This window comes from Onychomys torridus, chromosome X, assembly GCF_903995425.1.
Source record: "Onychomys torridus chromosome X, mOncTor1.1, whole genome shotgun sequence".
NCBI lineage: Eukaryota > Metazoa > Chordata > Mammalia > Rodentia > Cricetidae > Onychomys > Onychomys torridus.
The window spans coordinates 97,365,163-97,391,541 of NC_050466.1; the positions used below are offsets into that span (position 1 = coordinate 97,365,163).

The 26,379-nt window shown below is 37.5% G+C and overlaps 1 pseudogene; it reads right to left on the reverse strand.

Moving 5' to 3' along the window:
* Positions 1 to 374: 374 nt before the first annotated feature.
* On the reverse strand, positions 375 to 15,919 carry LOC118574751 (annotated as a pseudogene).
* Between the last annotated feature and the right edge of the window lie 10,460 nt (positions 15,920 to 26,379).

Below are 26,379 nucleotides of genomic sequence, written 5' to 3' on the forward strand. Positions count from 1 at the left end.
CAGTCCCTGATGGACTGGCTCATACGAGCCATTAGTCATTATCAGTAGAGGTCCTCATGGATGTCAGGGGCAGGAGGACAATAAAGGAGGGAACTAGGAATGAGAAAAGCAGTGTATGATGCCCAGTGTTCATCAGAGACATAAAGAGGAATTGGATTCAGCAAGGCTTGTGCGGTATGGAGCTGTAGCAGCTTTGCTGAATCCTGTGGTGAGGCTAGGTTTTTGTGAAGCAGGAAATAGGAAGGAGGCTCTAGCGACTTAGACCATCATGTAAAGGGTGTCCATAACATGAGAGCAGCTTAGAGAGAAGAGAAAGGCAATCTGAGAAAGAGGTCTGTTTGGGTGACTCGAAGGCAAATGTGGCAAGATTTCGGTCACACCCGGATTCCCAAGGCAAAAATGGTCAGAAAGTCAAATTCTGCATTCCTGAACTTTTGGAAGGCTTTAAAGTCGAAGGACCAGTCCACAAAAGGCTCCATGATAAAGCAACACAGGTCCAGATGATGAAGCCTGTCCAAGGGGTGAGCAGTTGTCCTTTCAGACTGAGTAGGGCAACTTTCTCTCCTGCACAAAAGAGTACGAGAAAGGTAGAGATGGTTTGTCCAGCCAGGGCCTCCTCCAGAAGCCAGTTGTGGTGGATAGAGAGACCTTAGCTGCAGTTACAGCCACAGTGCTAGTCCAGAGCCTCCCTGAGCCAAGGGACCAGTCTAAGCAGCAGGCGCAGCAGGAGAGAGCAGGAACTCATGCACCACTAGTACTGAGCAGGCCTGAGTGTCACCAAAGTCAGGGTAGGAAAAGGCTGGGGAGCTCCAGGATATGGAAGTAAAATGGTTTTGAGAGAATAACTTAGCATTGTGAAAAGCTAACTTACTGCTTCCCATTCATGCTACTGTATCCAACATGAATCTGCGGAGGAAACAATTGGTACTAATGGACACAGTGTTGTGCCCTGCTAGACCTTGCTTGTGTTTGACTTCACTATCTCCTTGGCTATGACTTTCTGTGACCACCTGCCACCTGTTTCAAGCAGGTGGCAGTCGACTTTCCAGGTGCTTCACCAGTGTTATCTCCCTAGACTCCCTATTCATTACGAGATGATGGCTTAGGACTTTGCCCCATTGTTCTGTCCACCCTCTGAATAAAGGTTTTGCTACATATAGCTAGCACAATGCTAACTCTTGAGTGTTTTGCAGGTTTGGAGAGTCATTTAAGAGACATGTGAGTGCAAGAAGTGAGTACGTGGGTGGGGTCGGGGGGAGATTTCACAAACAGTGCAAAGGCCAAGTGTTGCTGTGGAATTCTTGGAAGTTTTATGCTTGGGTAAGACAAGTGCTAACTGCCAAGGTGATTGGAATAGTTTGCAAAGATTGAGGAAAATTAGGCTGGGCCTGTAAATGTTAGAGAGTACTCCAACATAAAACAAGTGCTCAAGAATCCCAGTGCTAAGAGTGGGTTACTTCCCTCTTTTTGTTGATCATGGAGGCCCTAGAGGCCCCTAAAACAATAAATGTTATAGCCACAATGGTTGGTTGAATTCTCGGACCGAATAAGTCCTTCCTGCTGAAAAGGTTGTATACTTTGGCTACGGGACTTGGATAAATAAAGCTAACACCAGGCCGGAAGCAGGAATATATTGTACCCTAATAAAATTTGTCTGAAGATCCAATAGACAAAAGAATAAGCCACTGCCACGTTTCACCTCACCAATTCCATGAATCCTCTGACTGAAATCCTCATCTGAAAGGCTCCAGCTGAAAAAGCCTGTAGCTGAAAGGGATGCTTCTGCTGAAAAGCCTTTAGTTCCTGTTTCCTCATGCCTTATATACCTTTCTCTGCCCAGCCATAATATTCCTGGGATTAGAGGTGTGTGTGCTTCACAAGCAAAGGCATGAGATCTCAAGTGCTGGGATTAAAGGTGTGTGCCACCACTTCCTGGCTCTGTTTTCTCTTATAGTTTGTGTCAATCTCATGTAGCCCAGGGTGGCTTTGAACTCAAAGAGATCCAGACAGATCTCGGCCTCCCAAGTGCTAGGATTAAAGGTGTGTGCCACCACTGTCTGGCATCTATTTTAATCTAATGGCTTGTTCTGTTCTCTGATCTCCAGGAAAATTTTATTGGGATATACAAATATCACCACAGTTCCCTCCCAGTTAGCTAGCTCTTACAGTGACAAAAGTTGCTACTAAGGACACTGGGGAGAACCAAGCCCAAAAGACTCACTTAGCTTGAAATGAAAGTACCAGTCAGGAAGCGCCAGCTACTGTAATAATGGCTCTAGTGATTGCTAATAAAACCAACTTTCTGGACTTAAGACCTACTTCACAGGGGAATTCACATCTAAAGCTGGGAATTTAGACAAACATCTGTGACTAAGGAAACCATAGGCTCCAGTGGAAAAGCAACTACTACAGAGTAGTTTAAGGAAGTAGCAGCTAAATTGGCTCCCCACACTTGAGTTTACAATCACAATTTCTTTAGTCCATATTTGTTTGGATATTTTTTCCATTTCCTGTTTTTTGTCATTGTTTGTTTTATTATTTTCCCCATTCATGTTTTGTGGTAGGAGAAATGTCCACTAGACTCATCAGCCATCATGTACTGAAAATGTAGGGATGAATAGAAAGATGTGAGGCTACAGCCTCTCACAAAGCAGAAGAAATATAGTCACACATTGTGATGATTATTCTTGGTTGTCAACTTGACTATATCTGGAATTAACTAAAACCCAAGTGGCTGGGTACACATGTGAGGGATTTTTCTTAATTAAATCAGTTGAAGTAGGAAGACCCAGTTCTGTTCCTCTAAAGAGCCCTGACTAATTACATGCATCAGTCATTCCCTCTGCAGATAAGGAATCATTGTGGAAGAGGGGGCAGAGAGAATGTAAGAGCTGGAGGAAGGGGTGGAGTGCATTGTGTGTGACTGTCCTGAGCCAAACCAACTGCCACCATAAGGTATTCAGATGCCTCCTTTGGGAAAGTTCATCCAAGCTGGGCTTGTTGACTGCTGTGGATATCGCTCTGGATAAATAAAATGCTGACTGGCCAATAGCCAGGCAGGAAGTATAGGTGGGGCAAGCAGAGAAGAGAATTGTGGGAACAGGAAGGCTGAAGGGAGATGCTGCCAGCCACCATGATGAGAAGTAGATGTTAAGATAACGGTAAGCCACAAGCTATGTGGCAATTTATAGATTAATAGACATGGGTTGATTTAAGATATAAGAACAGTTAGCAAGAAGCCTGCTGCAGCCATACAGTTTATAAACAATATAAATCTGTGTGTTTACTTGGTTGGGTCTGTGCAGCTGGGGGACTGGCGGTTGAGAGAGATTTGTCCTGACTGTGGTCCAGGCAGGACTGGAGAAAACTCTAGCTACAGCTGAAAGTTTTGCCTCCCCGCCCCCAGTCCGCCCCCATTATCCAACTGCTCCCTGCCAACATGCTACTCTACATGTGGCCTGGGGGAGGGGCTAGAGTATATATAGGCTTGGGAAGGCAAGAGTAGAGGGCTCCATTTATGCCATGGTGAGGAAGCCCTCACTCCTCCTAGATAAGAATTTCTAGGCACAACATGTTGTGGTGAAGAGTGGCCACATCCCTGTAAGGAAGCCCAATAACTGATGGGTTCCCCAGAGTGAACTTTGGTTGAATTCTGCCTTAGTTTGTAGTTGGGAGCTTAGGAGAAGAGGTAGACATTGTTTACCTCTCCCTCCTGAGAAGGAACTTTAACGACAGCATCTGTATTAAAATTGTTTTGGGCAATGAATTATTAGTATTGTGTATACTTCTTTGATTTATGCAGCTGTCAAATTACAAAAGTTTTAGCACTCATTAAAAGAACTGCTCTCTGAAACACTTTTGATCATGTATCTGTTAGAATATATATTTAAATATTCTCTCAATATCTGAATTCATTACACTTAATTTTTTTTTGTTTTTTGTTTTTATTTTGATGAAGAGTCTTGCTTTGTAGTCCAAGATGGCCTTGAACTCAACTCTCTTGTCAGATTTCAGACATAAATCACCCTGCTCATCACATTTCTGCTTTTCAATGTGCTTTTTCTGTACTATTCACTCCCAATTTCATGCTCAATTAGCCTTTTAATGCTTCCTTGGAGGGTATCTATTTGTTGATTATTTAGCTTTTGTGAATATGTTTATTGAATATGTGTATTTGTGTGTTGGATGAATATAAGTAGCAAAGATATTTTTCCAGCCATAGTCATGAACAACAGTTAGTTCCATCCCCTATTCCTCAGAGTCAAGAACTTACAGCTAATAGTCAAGAAAACGCTGACCATAAACCTTTATAAAATAGGAGAGTGATAAGATTTGTCAAGTAAACATCACTTTATTACACAAATGGACTGAGTCTAGGTAATTTTGTTTTTGATAGTTCCAAATGAACCTAGGTCTATACATGTTGCAGGAATTTGACATGGAAAATAAAATGAAAAGTTCATTGCATAAGTCATAGTCAAACTTCTTACTTATAGGAAAGTGCTTTAAATGTTTCTAATTAACTGTTATGCACGATGCCGATGCCCAAGGGTCCTGAACAATGATGGCATTTTCTTAAGTTTTCAGTTTTCTACAGGAAACTCTATTGTACTTGACATATTACAAAAATTGGCTGTTTTATATTGAAGTGTTTTCCTTACCAAGGAACTGTGAAATTCAACTTTTAATAAATTTAGACCATGAAAAATGTACCCACTAAATACATTGGACTTTAGATAGAATTTTTTATTAATTTAAAAATACAGAAAGTGTTAAGGCATATCAGGATCCTATCTTTTCATATTCACCAGAAAAACTTGAATGTCATTGGGTAAACTACAATCACATTTTGAAATAAAAGTTTACTTTTATGCTAGAAATCCTTGATTAAACTTATAGTTTCTAAGAGTTTGCTATAAAGACACCTCTTTTTTTTTTTTTTACTTTTGCGCACTATGTAACCTTACATATAAATACATGTAATGGAAGTATTAGTCAAAATAAGTATGGAAAAATTGTTGTGGTAGTAATTTGGATGACAGAATCTCTCTGATATAGAAATGTATGAAGACTAGATTCAAAACTTGTGAAAATCCTTTTGAGCTTATGAAGGAAAAACTTAAATGTAAATATTTAATAATAAGTAGTATTCTTTTAATATCAATTCACACAAAATCCAAATTATTTTCTCCAATTGGAATAAGAAGGTGATATACTAATCTCATGAATTGGATGTTTATAAATACTAATTCTTACATTAGTTTATGGAATCTTTATAATATGCAAAGTACTGTGAAATACGATATATTATTTTGTCTAGCTTTATTTTTAAGCTTAAATAATATGTAGAGGGAAAAGGAAGGATATGGTGAGAAAACAGAAATAAATTATATAAGTGATGTATCATTTCTTATAAATTATAAATATAAGTTATAATATATTCATATATAATATTCATGTAAAATATTATACAACCATTACACGGTATATATGGTTACTACCAGTGATCATATATACTATTATATAAAATATAATGTATTAGGCAATTATATAATATGAATAATATATATAAATATCAGTTCTTATATTTATTTTCTTTGTGCCTACATCAATAGACAAGTCTTTCTGATGAGTTAGGTGTCAAACTATTTAAAGGCGTCAGATGATTTCTGCAGATCATATCTGGCCTTGGAATTCTATGATGTTACAAATAGTAATTTGAACATCCTTCTCTTCTTTTAAAATGGTGCCTTAAACTGAAGATTAACAAAGACAATTAACTTCTATTGGAACATTATTATGCACCATGCACTCTACTATCATTTTATAAATATTATGGTAATAGTTATACTTATATATAAATGTTAGTTTTTGTTCATAAACATCCATTCAGTTATTACTGTCATTATTTCCATTAAAGCACTGAGAAATAGGTGTGGTGAAGTTATATAAGTTTCTTAAGTTTGTATAGTAACTAATTCAGAATTTATATCTGCTAGCCTTAATCCAGCTACATCATACCATAATTTGAAAAATAATTATCAACCAAGTTATTTTCCACAGTCAAAAATATTTTCTTAGGTGTCTTAAGTGCTAGGTGAGGAGGCTTTCTATTCTCTATAGACATATGAAGCCAATGGTTCATTTAAATTTTATACTTTTATTTTTCAGCACATAAAATAAATGATGCAATAAATCAATACCTATGTTTATCTCAGGTTTACCAACTCTTTGGGATTTTGAATACGCCTATTCTGCTCTATTTCCTACTCACAATTTTACTTCGGGAATGCCTTCAAAACGAACTTTAGACAGATTTATTCACAAATATTTTAGCAGGTTAACAGTATCATTATTACACATATTACATGCTGAAATTAACAATGTGTGCTTACTGTCATCCACCGAGCTTTAATATTCCGTTTCCCTGCATTGTCTTGAAAGTATCTCTTCAGATTGGCTTTGCTTGAAACAAAACATATCAAGTTTACAGAAGATTTTGAGAACCTTCTCCAAGGTTCTCATTAATTGCAGAGTACAGTGACATTCATGGGTCACAAGATGAACATTGTATATATTTTGATAAAACCATAAAAAGGTTTAGTAGATAGATCTAGGAAGTTGTAGTCATACACATGAAAGAAACTCTGAGAGCTTACATGTATTTTACAATTAACAAAATATATTTCATTAATGGTATCTAAATCTTTGTTTTTAAATTTGAACAACTTTCAAGGATGGAGTGATGGCTTAGTGGATTCCTATCAGTCATATGGTGGTTTCAAATGTTTATAAGGCCAGTTCTGAGGGATTCAGCACCTCTTGCTTGCCTTTTCAGGCATCAGGTTTGCACACAGTACACATACATAAATGCAGGCAAAATATTCATACATATAAAATAAAAATGAACATTTTTCTTTTAAATTAAAATGTACTAATAATTATATATTTGATATTTTAAAGTTATAGATATTGTTTATTATTTGACAGTATTACACATGGACATATTGTGCTTTGATCATACACAATCCCCATTACTCTTTCTTATCCTTCTCCATCTTCAGCTGAACCCCTTCTTCCCAAAAAGTTTCTACCCTACTTTCATATCTTCATTTTGAGAAAATTGTGGGAAAGTTATAAGATCCAGATGAGGATGAGGAAAGCTATAAAATGCTGTCTTGTGGGCATGCCATCACAATCATTAAATCACAGCAGCCATGATTACGTTCACAAAACCTGCATGAGTATGAGCTTGTCAATACTCATGCAACCTGAATTAAACTCAGTGGATTACAAAATAATGATCATTATTTAATTCTTATAATACATGGCTAGACACTATAGAAGTATATATATATAGTGTATGAAGGTAGACCGTATAAAAACCTGGAAGTTTCTTATATAAATTCAATTATTTGTGAATTAAGAAACATTTTTTTGAGCAAAATCACAGGTTTCATTATGACATTTTCATACATGATAGCATGCACTTCAATCATATGATCCTATCACTCTCATTTCTTCCCTACCTCCTCATGATGTCTCATTCCTCTTTCCTGCTAATCCTTCCATTTTATGTCTTATTTTCTTTTTAAATTTAGATTCCAAATGTGAGATAAGTGGCATGTGTAGTTTAGAGATTAGCTCTTTTCACTTAACATGATGATCTCTAGTTTCATATATTTCTCTATGAATTAAATGTTTTGTTCTTTATGGCCGAGTAAAAACTCCACTGAGTTTACACACCACATTTGTTTTATTCATGGTATGTTGCGGGGCATCTATATTGATGTTACAACTTGGATATTTGGAATAATGAACACTCAGTGAACACAAATGTCCACTTGAACAATTATGCACATGGTGAATCCCTTTCTAATTCTCTGTCATGCTGTGGAACAACCAGGAAACTGGCACCATGCACTTGGATTTCCAGAACAGTGATTTAAATAAAACGTATTTTGATAAAGTGCTCAGTCTCTGATACTTAGGAAAGGTAACACAAAACATGCTATGTGAGAGCAACATATTAGAAATGTCTATTGACCTCTGAAAGGTCACTACAGAAATATTGATAGGGATGGGACAAGGACAAAGGAAAATACCACAAATCTTAAAATTTTAAGTTTTTCTTTCTTTCTTATATGTGGGTCATTTATCATTGTAAAACATCCTATTTATCCTTGATTTCTACTCCCTGCACCACAACATAGGGATGTTCCTAAGGCAGTATGCTGGGCAGACTGGGAAGTTTATCATCTTTATCGTTTTTCTCAGTTTACACTTGCATACTGCTTTATAGTCTTTTATAAGCCAGTTTTCTGTTCTGTCCACATTTTGGTTGTTTCAGGATATATGGTAGAGCTTATCATTGGTACATTACTTTTCCTAGACCTCTGTTTTCATATTTTTATGTTTATCCTGTTTGTATAAAGCATTGATTGGCTTGTACAATTTAAAGTATTATTTAATTCAGAAAATTTTACCTATCATCTCTGTCTCTTTCCAGCTGTTACTTCCTTCCATATAAGTGTAGTGGATTTTAGTTCATAATCCCAGTTTTCTGTTTGAAAAGATAACAAAAACAACCATGGTAACTTTTTTTTTGAAACCAGGGCTCACTATGAAGCTCAGCCTGGTTTGAAACTTGCTACATAAGCTAGTCTGGCCTCAGAATCAAAGTCATGGTCTTCATGCTGTCATCTCTTGAGTTCTGAGGTTATAGACATGTTCCACTCTGCCTGAAAATGTTATTTTAGTTGTATTCTAATTTAGCTATGGGGTTTCAAAAGCATAAGACCCTTAAGATGAGTTTAAAAAATGCAGCTGAATGTGAAAAATGGTCTTTTTTCTGTTACATTTTTATGAACATTTAAGTCAAAGAACTCTTTAATTATTTTTGCTTGTGAAATATGCCTTAGTCTTTGGTCTAGTAGAAACACATAAAAGATAACAAGAGGTATATACATTTATGAATCTTTGAAGACTATGATATTTTTTCACGTACTAAAAGTTCATATTGTATGTTCTATCTGTAAGTGGAATTTACTAATTTAATTCTTTTTTACATTATTGACACTTTACTTCTGAAATCTACATGTTGTGCATTTTTACTAGCTACAGAGCTGGCACAGGATATACCTCATTCTACATGTACGAGTGTCTGAATCAGTCTTTCTCCACATAATTGTAATCTGGCTCAGATGGAGGTATGCTTCAGTTTTGACCCTCACTTTATTTTGCAATTTTCTCTTATCTGTTACATTTTCTTTTCTTGATGTACTACTTGGCAAATATCATATTGATTGAAGATGTATGATCAGATGAGAATTTGTAGAGAGGGAGCCTGAAAGTTCACAACACAGCGTGGCAAATCTAGAGGTTACATAGGCTTTCCTATGTGAAAATTAAGCTATTCAGAGAGCATGAGAACCTGGGAAAGTCTAATAGTTTCTCATTTGCTTCACTGTGTAGTCCAAGTGGGCTGCATTTTAACTTTTGTAAAATAAAAACTGTGATTACTTTTATTTTATTACCCTATCTGGAGTACCATCAATGCTGCAACTCACTTACCTCTTATTATGCTCATTTTATACATTAAAAACTGGAAGTAAGAAAGGTATCATAATTCATCCAAAGAATTGGAATTATAATATATTTATTCAAGATGTTTGAGAAATACATGACAAAGCAAGAATGTGTGAATTAATAGGAAATTCGATTGTTTTTACAATGGCTGCACACTGGTCTGAAAGTGAATTACTTGGCTCCCAGGCATATTAATATAGGATATGTTTTTTTCTTTTTATACAGTGCTGGGAATTAAACTCAGAGTATTTCACATGATAGGCACACTTTCTACCATTATGCTATATTTGAAATCCCAGTGATTGATTTTAAATTATCTTATATTCCACTGTATATTTTGTTATAGACTACATCAGGAACTAGCCTCCACCATAAGGACAAAGGTAAACATCTCCTTTTGCTATGAATGCAGAGGTCTAAGTTGCAATGGAAAAATAAGGAGACATTTTTTTTAAATCATTTTTTTATCATTTTAAGAAGGATGACATCATACTAGACCAGTAGGAATGATGTTGTCAAGACAGCATGCCTGCAAGCAATGCAGTCTATATTGTAGAAAGAAGTAACACAGTTAGTGATCTTCCCACACTGAGAACCTCAGGATGAGGTATAAGTAGTGAATCGTAAGCTTATTATAATTTAGTTTCTAGCTAAATGGTTAACATGAGTGAACATGGTTTAGGAATGTATGAGAATGATGTTATAAGTTTCCTCTACTTGATATATATTTCTAGATAGAAGAATTATGCAGCTTTTTGAACCAGTTTATAAGTCAAAGAGTTCACTTGGCCTGTGTCAAGGCCAAGCTTATATAATTGGATATACTGAATAGGCATCACATTCTTAGATGCCCAATATCCCAAGAAAATCACTACTAAGATGGAATTAGAGACTGGAGACTAAGAGCTATACTACACTGTACAAAAAGAACAAAATAATGCAGGTAAGAGATGAGATTACAGGATAAGGGCAAACTTAATAGATAGCTCATGTATCGATGATTATTTTTGGAAACTTGAGTACTCATATTAATCAGTTTTAGGAAGATGAATAAGTTAGTGACAATTCACTGATTTTTGTATTTGATTTCATTAGTGATTTGTTAATAAAGCATTATGGGTAAGGATATGTAGCTGATTGAATTCAAATTACAGTTCTCTCAAGTGCAAGTTTTATGATTTGAGGCAGAGTGCCTAATTAAGTTGACTCTCATTTTACTTATTTGAAAAACAAAACAGTCATTTTATTTGGACTAATAATTTTATAATTAAATATAATAAACATATGTAAAGTATTTAAATCATCTTTTCATGTATGCCAGAGCTATTTTCTCAGTGCTTTACAAACAAACTTCTAAGCATTGTCTTCCTAGTCTTCCAATTTTCTCCTTCTATTTTCAATGCCCATCACACTTTATTCTGACTATACCTTTAAATTTTAGTTGTTAAAATTACCCTTTATGAGATTTTTAATAGATAAATACGCATATTTCTCTGGTTATTTTTTTTAAAAATCAACTTGACACAATCAGGGGCATCTGGGAAAAGGAGACCATATTTGAGAAAATGCCTCCATTTGACCAGCCCATATGCAAGTCTGTGGGGACATTTTCTTGTTTAATGACTGATGTGAGAAGGCCCAGCTCACTGTGTGCAGTGCTATCCTCAGGCAGGTGTTCCTGAGTGGTATGAGAAAGCTGGCTAGAAGTCTATGGGAGCAAGCCAGTAAGCAGCACTCCTCCATGGTCTCTGCATCAGTTACCACTTCCAGGTTTCTGCTTGAGTTTTTAGCTTGACTGCTCTTCACAATGGACTACAAATTATAAGCTGAAATAACCTCCCCCTCTACAAGTTACTTTTAGTAAATGTTTTATGACAGAAATAGCAACTTAACTAGGAAACACGTCTTCCTTATTTTGTTTCTACTTTCTTTTGTCTTTATTATTCATTAATTTATTAATATGAGTATGTCAAATAAGCTTATTTTTAACACTGTTTAATTATTTTCTATTTTTTTTGTCCTTTAAATTGGACATTTCCTTCATTCTTTCTTTTTCTACCTTTATAGCAGGATTGAAGGACCTAGGTTATTACCACCAAATTTTCTCAGTCATTGTTTGAGGGCTATCTTTGGGCACATTAAATCCTAGGCACTTTGCTTTAGTGTACGGGTATTAAATGGGACCCCAACACAGAAAAAGCTTACAGGCAAAAATGCTGTTCTAAATATTTGGAAGACAGATCAGTGTGGGCACACACAGTGTTTGCTATATATATTAGTGCTTCCATGTTTGTGGTCCAACGCTTATGATGAGGCTGTAGTGAAGGTGCAAGCAATAGAACACTTACCCAGCAGGTCCAAGACTATGGGGTCAATCCTAAGCACTAGGGAAAAGTTGGCATAGCCATGTTGAACATATTTCAGATTCAGTCACTTAATCTTACAGAGGCTTGCCTCAGTTTTTGCCCATGGTTCTGTGGTATGTGTTCTTGAGTCTTCCAATGTTGCTGCTACTTCAAAGAATCTGCCTCTGGCAAAGATTGTTAGCAGCATTTTTCTATCTTCTTTAAGAGTTGCATGCAGGACAAATATGTGTGATCTTGGATTTAGTAGCTGAGCTTGGCCCTAGTCTCTAAACATAATTAAGCACTTTCAGCTCTTAGGAACTTACTGGTGATTTAAGCCTACATCTATCTGATTTGGAGCCCAGAGAGTAACAGGTCCTAAATTTTTATCTATTGATCACTAATATCTTGACCTACAAGATATTTCTTCATTTGAGCCTGAATGCATATGTTAATTTTTACATTTTATCTAATATTATTTTCCATTTATTTCAAAGTAGTGCTTCAAAGGGTGAACTTTAAGTATCATAGAGATTTGAAGTGGGAGCTCTCTGTTCTTCCTTCCAAGCCCCATTTCAGCAGCGCTTCATTGTCTTTAGAAAATGTTCAAGCCACTTCTGCTTCTCCTGTCTCTACCTCTTGCTCCTCACTGGAATATTCTTGGATATATGTTCTCTGTTTAGATCTCAAGATTGGCTCCTGAAATTTGAATCAACCCACTCTCTTTGGTTGCAGTTTTGAGGGCTTAGCATTTGGCTTCTTTTTTCATGTAACTGTCATCAGGCATCCCACTCCAGGTCCTGAAAGATAAATCAAATAGTATCATACTATGTCTGATGTTTCTTAGAGTTAAAAAGCACTAGATGCTTCATATGTACCACTACTGCCCCTTGTCAAACCTTCTTTTTCATATATGTTGTACTGTATTGAATTAGTTGTCTATGCTCCTGCTAGTTTTCAATTTATTGGAGCAAAGGAACTATATAGTCAGGCACCTATGGAAAAAAACAGTTACCCAACTTTTGTTTTTACTGTGGAATTTATAAACAAAAACAGAATAAAAGCAATAAAATCACAAGATGCACATAACCTATTCTGATTTTCACCACAAGATGGAACTGTTAGAATTTGGATCATAAAGAGAAAAAAAGAATAATTTGAGTGTGTAAGAACTGCATGATTTTTAAAATCTACTTAATTAAAGATATCTTGAATAAGAATTTACTGCTCATTGTGTGAGGCAGGAAAAAAGGAGATTCAGATTTTGCACATTCAAGGTTCATGTTCCCTGTCTTTTTTAAAATAAGGTATTTACATGACTTTGTATAAGGTAAACATTCACTATACTCCTAAAAAATGGAGAGGACCTCTATAAATGGTATCTTATGCTTTATTTTTATTACATGAAAATCTAAAAGAATAAAGGTTACCACCTATTATTTTTAGCATAGGAAAACACAGGAAAGCTAAAAATATGCCTCTTCTAAAAGCCTTGATAAAAGCACTATTATACTGAATGATCAAATACAATTATATAAACTAATTTATTTTCTTTCCACATGTAATATTAAACAAATATTCAGTATCTACTAATAGCAATGTATTTTTTTAAAATGGCACAAGTAGGGGTTGGGGAGAAGGCTTAAATGGTTTAGAGTGTATACTGCTCTTGCAGACGACCCAGGTTCAGTTCCCAGCACCTACATGGTGTCTCACAAACATCTGTAACCCTGGTTCCAGGGGATATGACATCATTTTCTGGCCTCCATGGTTTCCTGAATGTATGTGGTAGAAAAATAATGCAAATAAACACATACAATACAAATAAAATAAACAATAAATAATGTATTTTTAAAAGGTACAAATAAATTTCCACTATAGAATTTCAAAGCCCATTGACTTTCAGTTTTTATTGATAATATTCATTATTTGGTGATATCGTCCATTTCTGTTTTTACTATCATATTTTGTGTTTGTACAATTTAAATGAAAATTATTCAGAATTTCTATGTAAAAGTATAAGTATTTCATATGTTACCTTGTCAAATTCATATATTGTATATTACTCAAATTAGTTTGCACAAAGCATACTTTAAACATGTGTAAGTAGATAGATTGTGTGGGATCTGGATTGTTCAGGCAATCTTTATTATGCCATGACAGCCAAGCAACCCTTCACTTTACTTTGAGATCATATAATAATCTCAAAAGAGTTTATAAAAAGAGAAATTTCTGAGTGACTGTGCATTGTCTCTCGGGATATGAAGATACTAGCAACCAATTACACTATTGTTTGCAAGCTTACCAGTAAATTAGCATAATCACATTAAAGGTATGGAGAGAATTGTCCAATAAATGGGGGGACATTTGCCACTAACTGAGATTGGCCTTTAAGAATGTACCCAGACTTTGTGACTCACATCCTTTCCACCTTCAGCTGCAGGTTCTGCTGCATGCTTTTGGCTTTGGGGAATCATTTTGGGTATGAACACCTTGGAGATACTTCTCTGGTTCTGCTACTTGGCAGGATGTGCCTTGGGAGCAGGGTACCTGCCCTTCTTGGTGGCTGAGGGATTGTGAATGGTATAATTTTTCCTGATTTCTTGATAAGCAAATTCACTGTTGGATTACACAAGAGCTACTATTCTGTATGTTGATTTTTTGTCTTTCTTTAAAGAGTTTATCAGATCTAGGAGAGTTTTGGTACACTTCATGGCATCTTAAGTACAAAATCATGTCATCTAGAGGTGTGGCAAGGTTGGTCAACAGTTAAAAGCACTCTGGCCTCCCTTCCAGTGGACCTGGGTTCAGTTCCCAGCACTCACATGGCCTCACACTCACAATTTTATGGGGGTTAACATCCCTTCTGGTCTCTATGGGTGCCAGGTATGCAAGTGGTACACAGATTATATCAATATTTATCAATATATATGTATATATATGTATATACACACACATATATATGTGTATATATACATATATATGTGTATATATATGTATATGTATATGTATATATATATATTTATATATATTTATATCAGGCAAAACACCCAAACACATCAAATGAAATAAAAACTAATGTCATCTGCAAATAGGGATACCTTAACTTCATTTCAGTTTTTTGGATTTAATAGTTTATCACCATTATTATTTTTAAAATGTGAATCCATTAAACCATGTAGAAATAAGTGTGCACAAACAAAGAATACTTTACACATGTATAAGTAGACAGACTGTCTGAGATCTGGATTGTTCAGGCAATCTTTATTACGTTATGGCAGCCAAGCCACCCTTCACTTCAGCTGGGGTGAGTCTTTCAAAAGTCACTTTCAGTGCATATCTCAACTTCTATGTTGTCTTCTGTCATTTGGCTTTCAAAGCTTTCCTTTTTCCTATATGAATGGCGTCTTCCAGTTCTAGGTCTTCATTATATCTCGTCTCAGGGAAAGTTTTCCTGTTCACGCAGTTCTTCCCCATTGTTGTGACCTTCCAGGCAAAGTAAGATCAAGGTGGATCTGTATGAAATAAATATGATTTCCCTCATTCTACCCACAAATAAGTAAAAAAAATACCAAATGGATGAACACCACCTGACTGGGTATACTTCTCATGACAGAAGCTGCTTTCTGTACCAGCTGGCCTGTAGGAATGTGTTCTTGATAAACCAGATAGTATTGCTGAGTGAGTTTCTGAGCTCTGCACAGCAGTCTGTAATCTGGGCTGATGCCACTATACACCAAACCAATATGTTTGGTAATTGGATCCTCTTTGTGTACACTCCTTTTGTTATACAGAATTGATTTCTGTTTGTTTTTTTTTTCAGTTGCTAATTCTATACCATTTGCAGTTTTAATTCCCACTTAAAGGTCCCCTCCAGTTACAGGAGCCAAAGCATATTCAATGTGGACACATTTACCAGATGGGCTGAATGAAGTCAGCGAGAAGCAGTAACTGCTCTCTCCTATCTTTACCCCGAACATCCTCATTTCAGTTTTTATTTCCTTTTTTAACTTTTCTTTTGTCTTATTGCTCCAGGTGAGAATTCAAGTACTACAATTAGTAAGAATTGAAAGAGTGGACACTCTTGTCTCATGACATATTTTAGAGGAAATGGTCTTATCTTTTTCCTGTTACTACAATATTGACTGCAGTTTTGTGGCATATAGCATAGATTTTGCTGAGGTATGTCCCATTTGTCCTAAAAATTTTTGCAACTTTTATCATGAAGACATGCTAAATTTTGTCAAATGACTTTTCTGCATCTCTAGATGTTCATGTGATTTCTGCTTTTAAGTTCATTAATATGGTGTTACACTTATTAATTGATATGTATCGAGCCAAATCTGAATCCCTAATATGAAGCAAACTTGGCCATGATTTATGACATTCTTATTTATTTTTAAAAACTTATTCTTTGAGAATTTCATATATGCATACAATGAAATATGAACCTATCAACCCCATTTACTTCTTCCAACTTCCCAACATGTCTCCTTCCCAAATTCATTCCCCTTCTTCTTTTCTCCACACTCTTGTCCTTCTGTTCTTTAAAACTAAGTCAAATTAGTACTGCCCATATGTGTGTGTCTATGTGATCATCTACCCCAGCATAAGGAATCTGTCAATGTCTACACCCCCAAAGAAGAATGATTCTCTGTCTCCAAACAGGTAGCTATCAACTGTCAGTAGCTCTTCAGTTAGGGGTGAGGCCTTGGAAAACTCCTCCAATGAGCTAGAATTTGAATGGCTTGGTCTTGTGCAGCAGATTTTCTTAATGTGATTTTTGAATTCCATTTGCATATATTTCATTTGGGACTTTGCATCTGTTCATTAGGAAGCTTGGTCTGTAGTTTTTAAAACTTAAAAATATTATGTATATGAGTACTTGCCTGCATATATAGATATGCACCACTTACACTCCTGGTGCCCATGGAGGAGAGAAGAGACTGTCAGATACCCTACAACTGGAGTTGAAGATGGTTGATAAGTATTACAAATACTTTCTGATGATCTCTGAATTTCATTGGAGTTTGTTGTCACAACCCCTTTTCATCTCCAATTTTATTTATTTGGCTTCCTTTCTGTTCCTTTGGGTAAATTTTATGAGGGGTTGGTCTATCTTGTTAATCTTTTGAAAGAATCAACTCTGATTATTTGGATGACTTTCTCTCCATTTATTTTCTGCCCTAATCCTTTTTATTTCCTACCATCTCCTGAATTTGAAGCTGAATTCTTGGTTTTCTAGAGATTTTCAAAAATGCATATTTATGGTGATATTTTATTTGTGCTGAAATGTGACTTTATTTGTATGTTAAAAAATAAAGTCGCCTGGGGGTCAGAACTAATAGCAAGCCATAGCAGAAGTCTGGCAGTGGTAGCACATGCCCTTAATCCCAATCACATGACAGGCAGATCTCTGTGTGTTCAAGGACACCACCAGAATGGAGACACATACCTTTAATTTCAATACCAACCATAGAAGACCTGGAGGTCTGTATAGACAGGCAGTGACGAGGAGGTCATGTGGTTGGGTTTGCAATCAATGAGAAGGCAGAACAGAAAGTCAATAAAATGACAGATACACAGGAAGTAGGTCTCTTTCTCAGGGGAAGGATAGCAGTGGCAGCAAAGGGTAAGAAGGCGGTTTTAAGTATCAGCTCTTAGCTACTGCTCTGACCTCTTGGGCTTTTAACTCTTCATTTGGCTCTGTGTTTCTTATTTAATAAGACAGTTACATCTACACGTTTATGATGTGTGTGTGTGTGTGTGTGTGTGTGTGTGTGTGTGTGTGTGTGTGTGTTGGCATACACAATTCACATTTGCATAAGGAAATCAGAGTACAATTTTTGAAAGTCCATTGTTTCCTTTTATCATGGGTTTTAGGGTTCAAACTCGGATTGTCAGGCCTGTGTATCAAGCACCTCTACATGCAGAGCCAGCTTTCTGACCCTTTTCTAGAGCTTTGGGGCATATCAATTATTTATTTGGGATCTCTCAGTTTTTTTTTAAATGTGAGCACTTAAAAGTGTGCCAGAGACTCTTGAAGGTTGTACTCACAGTTTCATTTGACGCCAGGATTTTACAAACTTTCTCCATTTTCTGCATTTCTTTCAAAAGTACATTATGCATTTTATAAGTATGGCATATTTTTTTTTTTAGTTTAGCCTGGTTGTTGATTTCTTGTATTATTCTACTGTGGTCCTATAGGATGTAGAAAATTATTTTATTTTTTCCACATTCATTAAAGTTTGCTTTAATATGGCCTATAATATGGCCAGTTTAATAAAATTTTCCATGTTATAAGAAGAATGTACATTTCCTATCTGTTGGATGGACTGTTCTATAGATACCTGATGGGATCACGTGACCCACTCCATTATTCAGTGCTGAGGTTTCTTTGTTGATTTGTGATTTGGAGAGTCTACTTGCATATGCAATTAAGGTATTGATGTATCCTATTATTATTGTCACGACATATTTTGTCTTTGCACATTTTAGTACTTGTTTTATGAAATTTGGTAGGGTTCCCAAGTTTTGGTGCATAAATAATTAAAATACTATGCTTTCTTGATGAATTATTATGTTTATCAAATTGTAGTGGTTCTCTATTTCTTCTAATTAGTTTTGGCTTGATGTCTGATGTCTACTTTATCGGATACAAGAATCACTTACCAGCTTCCTTTTGTATAACAATCTGTGTATAAAGCAGTTCTGGCCTGTGAAGAATTATTTTAACTTCTACATGTCTTGAAATATATTTTAATCTATTTAAATATATAATTTTGATGGGTATAACAGTCTTGTATAACAATTATTTACTTTCAAATATAGCACTTCATGTTTACTAGTTTTTTTCATATAATTTTAAATTTATTGTACTGAATTTTTATTTCATTGTAAACAACTCCTTCAAATAAATTACATATTTCTAAATAATTTATTTATTCTTTACAAATTTCATACATTATATTTTGAAAATATTGTTTCCCGTCCCTCAGAACCTCCCAAGTTCTCTACCTCCCTACACCTTAACTTCATGTTATTTCTCTTTCTTAAAGCCAAATCAAAACTAAACTAAAACAATAACAAAAAGAAAACCCAAACACACACACACACACACACACACCCACCACCACCAATAACAACGACAACAACAACAAACCCCTCTAAGTAAGATTTATGTTAACCAATTAGTCCTGTGCATGAGGAGGCTTGTCTTGGAGTACGGTTGATACACCCATCATTTCTCCATTGGACAAAACAAAATAAAACTGATTCTCCCTCTTCTAGCAGGTATAAATTGCATATAGCTTCTTTACTGGGGTGGGACTTATGCCCACTTTCTCTCCTTCATGCTGGGGTTTTGTCTGACTTAAATTGGTGCAACTGTTTCACATTCTTTTGCTGACATGTTGAATTTATATGTACATCAGCCTGGTTGTGTCTATTCCCTTGGATAGCTCAGTCCATAGAGCAGGAGACTCTTAATCTCAAGGTCACGGGTAGAGCAAATACCACTACATTCATCCACTACCTTAGGTTCTTAGAGAAGTTTTGTCCATCTTTTGTGTCGATCTCTAAACATTGAGGGGAGGGGTTTGATGAAAGCCTCACATTTAGGGCAGAACACCGCAAAGTCTCTCACACTCTTCTTGTTGTTCAATTGTGAGTCTCTGTTTTCATCACTTTCTATTGCAAGAAGAAGCTTCTCTAATAAGGGTTGACTGATGTATTGATCTATACGTATAGAAATTTGTCAATAGAAGTCATTTTATTGCTACGTTCATTTAGCAGAATAATACTTAGTTTTTCTCTAGTGCCTATGGGACCTATGTAGTCTCAGGTTCTTGGACTCATTAACAGTGTTTAATTTAAGCTCAGTTTCATGGAGAGGGCCTTAAATCCAATTGAAGAGTGGTTGATTCCTTTGTTAACATTCATGGTACTATAGTATCAGTGAGCATATCTTTCAGGTATGTTGTCATTATAGCTCAAAGATATGGATATATCCTTATGAATATATGGGTATCTGGGTAAGATTGATTACTTTTCTCCCCCAGTAGCATGCACAACACCTTTGCTATGCACATCAGCCAGCAGGAGTGGTACTTAAGTTGAGTACTAGCTAGATTTCTCCATGTTCTATGACATAAATATGTAGCATCTTCAACAATAGGTCTTATCATTAAATTGGGTAGGGTAACTATGCTGGCTAGTCTTATGTTAACTTGACAAAAAAGCTAGAGTTATCTAAAAGGAAGAAACCTCAGTTGAGAAAATGTCTTCATAAGATCTGGCTGTAAGGCATTTTCTTAATTAGTTATTGGTGGGGGAGTGCCCAGCCCATTGTAGGTGGTGCCATCCCTTGGGCTGGAGGTCCTGTGTTCTATAATAAAGCAGGCTGAGAAAGGCAGGGGAAGCAAGGCAGTAAGCAGTATCCTTTTGTAGCCTCTGTATCAGTTCCTGCTTCTAGGTTCCTGCCCTGTTTGAGTTCCAATCCCAGCTTCCTTCAGTGATGAAAAGGGAAGGGAGTGTGAGCCAAATAAGCCCTTTCCTCCCCAGTTTGCTTTCTGGTCATGTGTTTCATCACAGCAATAGAAACCGTAACTATGAGAGTCACCAATAACATCAGAAATGCCCCACAATGTTTGAGGGGATCTATTTGACTGTCTTAGTCAATGAGATAGTTATAGCCCATTCCTGGAACTGGGCTTTTTATTTTGCAGCATATGAAAAGGCACTGGTGGTTTTTGACACTCATGTTCCAATTCTCTATTCTTGTCTTTATGGACCATGTGTGTTCATAAAAAGCAGTAAATATGAAGGAATTTTAATTAGTCCTATCTAGGTACAAGAATCACGTATGCTAGAGGCATAAGGCAGAAACAAACTAATCAAGTTAATGATTAGTTGCTGTAGGATAATGCTCTTCCGCACTGTAAAGATTTGTCACTTGAATTGGTTTAATAATATGCTGATTGGCCAGTAGCCAGACAGGAAGTATAGGCAGGGTGAGCAGATTATGAAAATTCTGGGAAGAGGAAGGGTGGAGTCAGGAGTAGCCAGCCAGATGCAGAGGAAACAAGATGAGAATACCACACTGAGAAAAGGTTCCAAGCCACGTGGCTAAACATAGGTAAGAATTATGGGTTAATTTGAGTGTAAGATCTAGTTAGTAATAAGCCTGAGCTACCAGTCAAGCATTTATAAGTAATATTAAACCTGAGTCAATTATTTGGGAAGAGGCAGCTGGGTATTGGAAACAGGCAGGTGGAGAGAAACTTTGCCTACAGTTAGCAATTAGTAATAGTTAAGACAATACCCCTTGCACATGGTGGACATTTGTCTTGTTTGTTAAAGTCCAGAAGTGCTGGGGGCCAGCCTCAGCAGTTTCAAGGGTCTTGAGGGGCAGGGATGTCTGGCAGGTGCAGGAAAAGACTCAGACACATGAGTTGGTGCAAGCTGATGAGTCTTGTCAGATCTGGTGATGTGCATCCTCTGCCTTCTCTCAATCTGACTCAACTCCAGTCTTTTATTGTAACAATACAAGGAAATACGGGATGAGAAAATTCAGCAGGAGATTGGATTCTTCACAGTGGTTTCAAAACTTCTTTTTGTAAATCAGCAAAGTGTACTCCATGCCCCTTGATTACACATAGATGATGCCAGGGAGAAAGCCAAAGCATACCAGCTTATTCTTTCGCAGGTTAATAATTATCAGAACATCTGAGGTAATCACTCCAGAGGCCATCTACTTGCAGTTTCTCAGAAAGCACAGAAGTACAAACAATGGTTTAAGGTACAGACTGCCAGCTTCTTCTCAGCTTAAGTCCTTCTTCATCACTCTGTAATTCGTCAAGTTGACTTCTAACTAGTTCTGGGCAACTCTTGTCTTTTATCCTGTCTATTTGTCACTCCATCTCCAGTTTTCTGCCACCAGTTTTCTGGGTCTCCCCCATGACGTGCAAAACAGTTTTAACTCCTGTCATTGTCACAATCTCAAAACCATTTTTAATTTCATGGAAACCTCTGCAGGAGAGAGAAGGAAAATCATAAAGAACAAATAGGATTTTGCCTGAGACCCCAGCCACTTCCTGAGACTCAGAGACCAACCCCCAGCTCCCATCTGGACCAGAGGTGGTGCCTGGGGTTATAGTCAGAGACACAACTGACCCTGGGTCCCACCTCTGGACATAGGCCATCCCGGGAGGACCTGATCACCTTGGCCCCAGTTTCCGGCCAATTGGCAGGCCCTGCAGGAAGGCTCCCCTTTTCCAAGACTGCAGGCAGACCCTGCAGGCTCCACCCCCTGCCCCCACACCCATCTGCCGGAGCCCCCAGCCACTTCCTGAAAATCAGAGACCAGCCCCCAGCTTCCATCCTGCCCTGGAACTCCCATCTGGACCAGAGACCAGAGGAACTCCCATCTGGACAAGAGGAGCTCCCATCTGGACAAAATAGGGAGACCCCAGGGACTTCCTGAGACACAGAGTCCAGCCCCCCAGCTCCTATCCGGCCAGCACTCTCATCTGGACCAGAGCTCCCATCTGGCCCAGAGCTTCCATCTGGACCAGAGAGAGGCTCCCTAAATCTGTCAGCTCTGTCTGGACCAAGTACACTGATAGGACCAAGAACGAACCCAAGAGGAGATGGGCAGACGTCAAGGCAGAAGTACATACAACAAAATAAAGAGCAATACAGCATCACCAGAACCTAGCCGTTCTCCAACAGCTAGACCTGAACATCACAGAATGGAAGAAGAAGAAGAAGAAAACAACCTTATAAGTAACATCATGAAGAGGCTAGAGCCTTATATAGAAGAAATCAAAAATAAAGTAGAGGAACACACAAACAAAAAAATGGGAAGAATGTTATAAAAAACTAGAGGAAAGGACAATGAAAGCAGAAGAAAACAATAAGTCCCTGAAAGAAAATCATGAAAAAGCAGCAAAACAAACTAAAATCAATCAAAAGAGATGATGAAGGGCATTACACACTCATCACAGGAAAGATCCACCAAGATGAAGTCTCAATTCTGAACATTTATGCCCCAAACACAAGGGCACCCACATATGTAAAAGAAACAGGCTGAGAAGGAAATCAGAGATACATCACCCTTTACAATAGCCACAAATGATATAAAATACCTAGGGGTTACTCTAACTAAGAATGTGAAGGACCTATATGACAAGAACTTCAAGTCCATGAAAAAAGAAATTGAAGATGTCAGAAAATGGAAAGATCTTCCATGCTCATGGATAGGCAGGATTAACATAGTAAAAATGGCAATCTTACCAAAAGCAATCTACAGATTCAACACAATCCCCATCAAATTACCAACACACTTCTTCACATATCTGGAAAGAATAATACTCAACTTCATATGGAAAAACAAAAAGCCCAGGATAGCCAAAAGAATCCTGTGCTATAACACAACCTCTGGAGGCATCACAATCCCCGGCCTCAAGCTCTACTATAGAGCTACCATAATAAAAACAGCTTGGTACTGGCATAAAAACTGACATGTGGACCAATGGAATTGAACTGAAGACCCTGACATTAACCCGCACACCTATGAACATATAATTTTGACAAAGAAGCCAAAAATGTACAATGGAAAAAAGAAAGCATCTTCAACAAATGGTGCTGGCATAAATGGTGCTGTGTAGAAGGCTGCAAATAGATCCATATCTGTCACCATGCACAAAACTTAAGTCCAAGTGGATCAAAGACCTCAACATAAATCCAGTTACTCTGAACCTGATAGAAGAGAAAATAGGAAGTACTCTTGAACGCATTGGCACCAGAGATCATTTTCTAAATATAACACCAGTAGCACAGACACTGAGAGAAACAATCAATCAATGGGACCTGTTGAAACTGAGAAGCTTTTGTAGAGCAAAGGACATGGTCAACAAGACAAAGCGACAGCCCACAGAATGGGGAAAGTTCTTCACCAACCCCACACCTGACAGAGGGCTGATATCCATAATATATAAAGAATTCAAGAAATTAGACATCAAAATGCCCAACAGTCCAATTAAGAAATGGGCTATAGAACTAAACAGAGAATTCTCCACAGAGGATGTTCAAATGGCTGAAAGACATTTAAGGAATTGCTAATTATCCCTAATTATCCAGGAAATGCAAATCAAAATGACTCTGAGATACCACCTTACACCTGTCAGAGTGGCTAAGATCAAAAACACAGAAGACAGGTTATGCCGGAGAGGATGTGGAACAAGGGGAACTCTCCTCCACTGCTGGTGGGAATGCAAGCTTGTACAGCCACTTTGGAAATCAATATGGCGCTTCCTTAGAAAATTGGGAATCCATCTCCCTCAAGACCCAGCTGTAGCACTCTTGGGCATATACCCAAGGAATGCTCAATCATGCCACAAGGACATTTGCTCAGCTATGCTCATATCAGCATTGTTTGTAATAGCCAGAACCTGGAAACAACCTAGATGCCCTTCAACTGAAGAATGGATAAAGAAAATATGGTATATATACACACTACTCAGCAGAGAAAAACAATGACATCATGAGGTTTGCAGGCAAATGGACGGATCTAGAAAAAATCATCCTGAGTGAGGTAACCCAGACTCAGAAGGACAAACATGGTATGTACTCACTCATAGGAGGACACTAGATGTAAAACAAAGATGACTAGACTTCTACACAACTCCAGGGAGGCTACCTAGAAAATGGGACCCTAGGAAAGACCCAGGGATCACCCAATGACAGAGAAATGGATGAGATCTACATGAACAACCTGGACGACAGTGGGAGTAATGAAGGGCAAGATTTGAGGGAAAGAAAGCTTAGGGGAGCAGGAGATCCCAGCTGGATCAAGAACAGAAAGGGAGAACGAGGAATAACAGACCATGATGAATGAAGACCACATGAGAACAGGAATAGGCCGAGTGCTCAAGAGGTCCCCAGAAATCCACAATGATATATCCTTTGTAGACTGCTGGCAGTGGTCAAAGGAGGGCCTGTTCTGAACTAGTCTGGTGATCAGATGACTAAACACCCTAGCAGTCGTCTTGGAACTCTCATCCAATAACTGATGGAAGTGGATGCAGAGATCCTCAGCCAGGCCCCAGGTGGAGCTCCAGGTGTCCAACTGTGGAGAAGGAGGAGGGACTGCAAGAGCGTGAATTGTTGAGTCCAAGATTGGAAAAAGCACAGGGACAAATAGCCAATCGAATGGAAGCACATGAATTATGAACCAACGGCTTTGGAGCCCCCAGCTGGATCAGGCCCTCTGGATAAGTGAGACAATTAATAGCTTGATCTGTTTGGGAGGTGACCAGGCTGTGGGACCGGGACCTGTCCTTGGTGCATGAGCTGACTGTTTGGAACCTTGGGCTTACACATGGACACATGCTCAGCCTGGAAGGAGGGGATGGGACCTGCCTGTACTGAATCCACCAGGTTTAAATGAGTCCCCAGGGGTGTCTTGGTCCTGGAGGACATGGCAATGGAGGGGAGGTGTTGGGGGAAAGGTGGGGGTGGGGGCTGGAGGGGGGAGGACAGGGGAACCCATGGCTGATGTGTAAAATTAAAACACATAATAATAACAATAATAATAATAATAAAAACAAAACAAACAAACAAACAAACAAAAAAAGAACAAATAGTGTAGGAGGATTACAAGACCAGTAACAGTTGGATGGGTGAGATCATGACATGCATACACCATAAAGTCTGCCCTCAGGACACAAGGGTTGTTTTCTCCCTGGCTCACAGAAGGCAAGTTTAGTAGAATATCCGGCAAGGCAGGCCTGGAGGGATTGATGTCCTCGTTCTCAGGTACCTCTGACACAGACTCCACTGGCAACACCTCAGGCTTTTCAAATGCCGTCTCCTGCACAGAGGTAGACATGATATCTGTGCTCCATGATGACCAAGTGAGTTCTGTCTCATTGCCATATATGATATCCGATCTAATGAAATGGCTCTGTGCTCTCTGACCTTATGGCCTTATCAGCTTTTAGAATGTTGATGAAAGACTTGATGTTATTCTTATATTTTAGCTTCTATATGTTAATTGATTTTTCTCTTTTACAACTTTTAATATTCTTTGATTTTTAGCATTTTGACAATGATAAATCATAGAGAGGTTCTTTTCTGGTCATGCACATATTTGTGATTCTATAATTCTTTTTGCATCTGGAATCTATTTCTTTTTCTACTTTTGGGAAATTCTCAACCACAATTTCATTGAAAATACTGTTTAGACTATTGGATTTTTAACTCAGTTCCTTCTATGTCATGAATACTTAGGTTTCATTTCTTGAGTGTATCCCAGATTTCTTGGAGATTTTGGTTATTTTCATTTTCCTTTATGCATGTCTGTATATTTTACATTCCCTTTTAAAATTTTTTCAATATGCTTCCCTTTTCTTTTTTTATTTATTCTTTTCTCATATATTATATT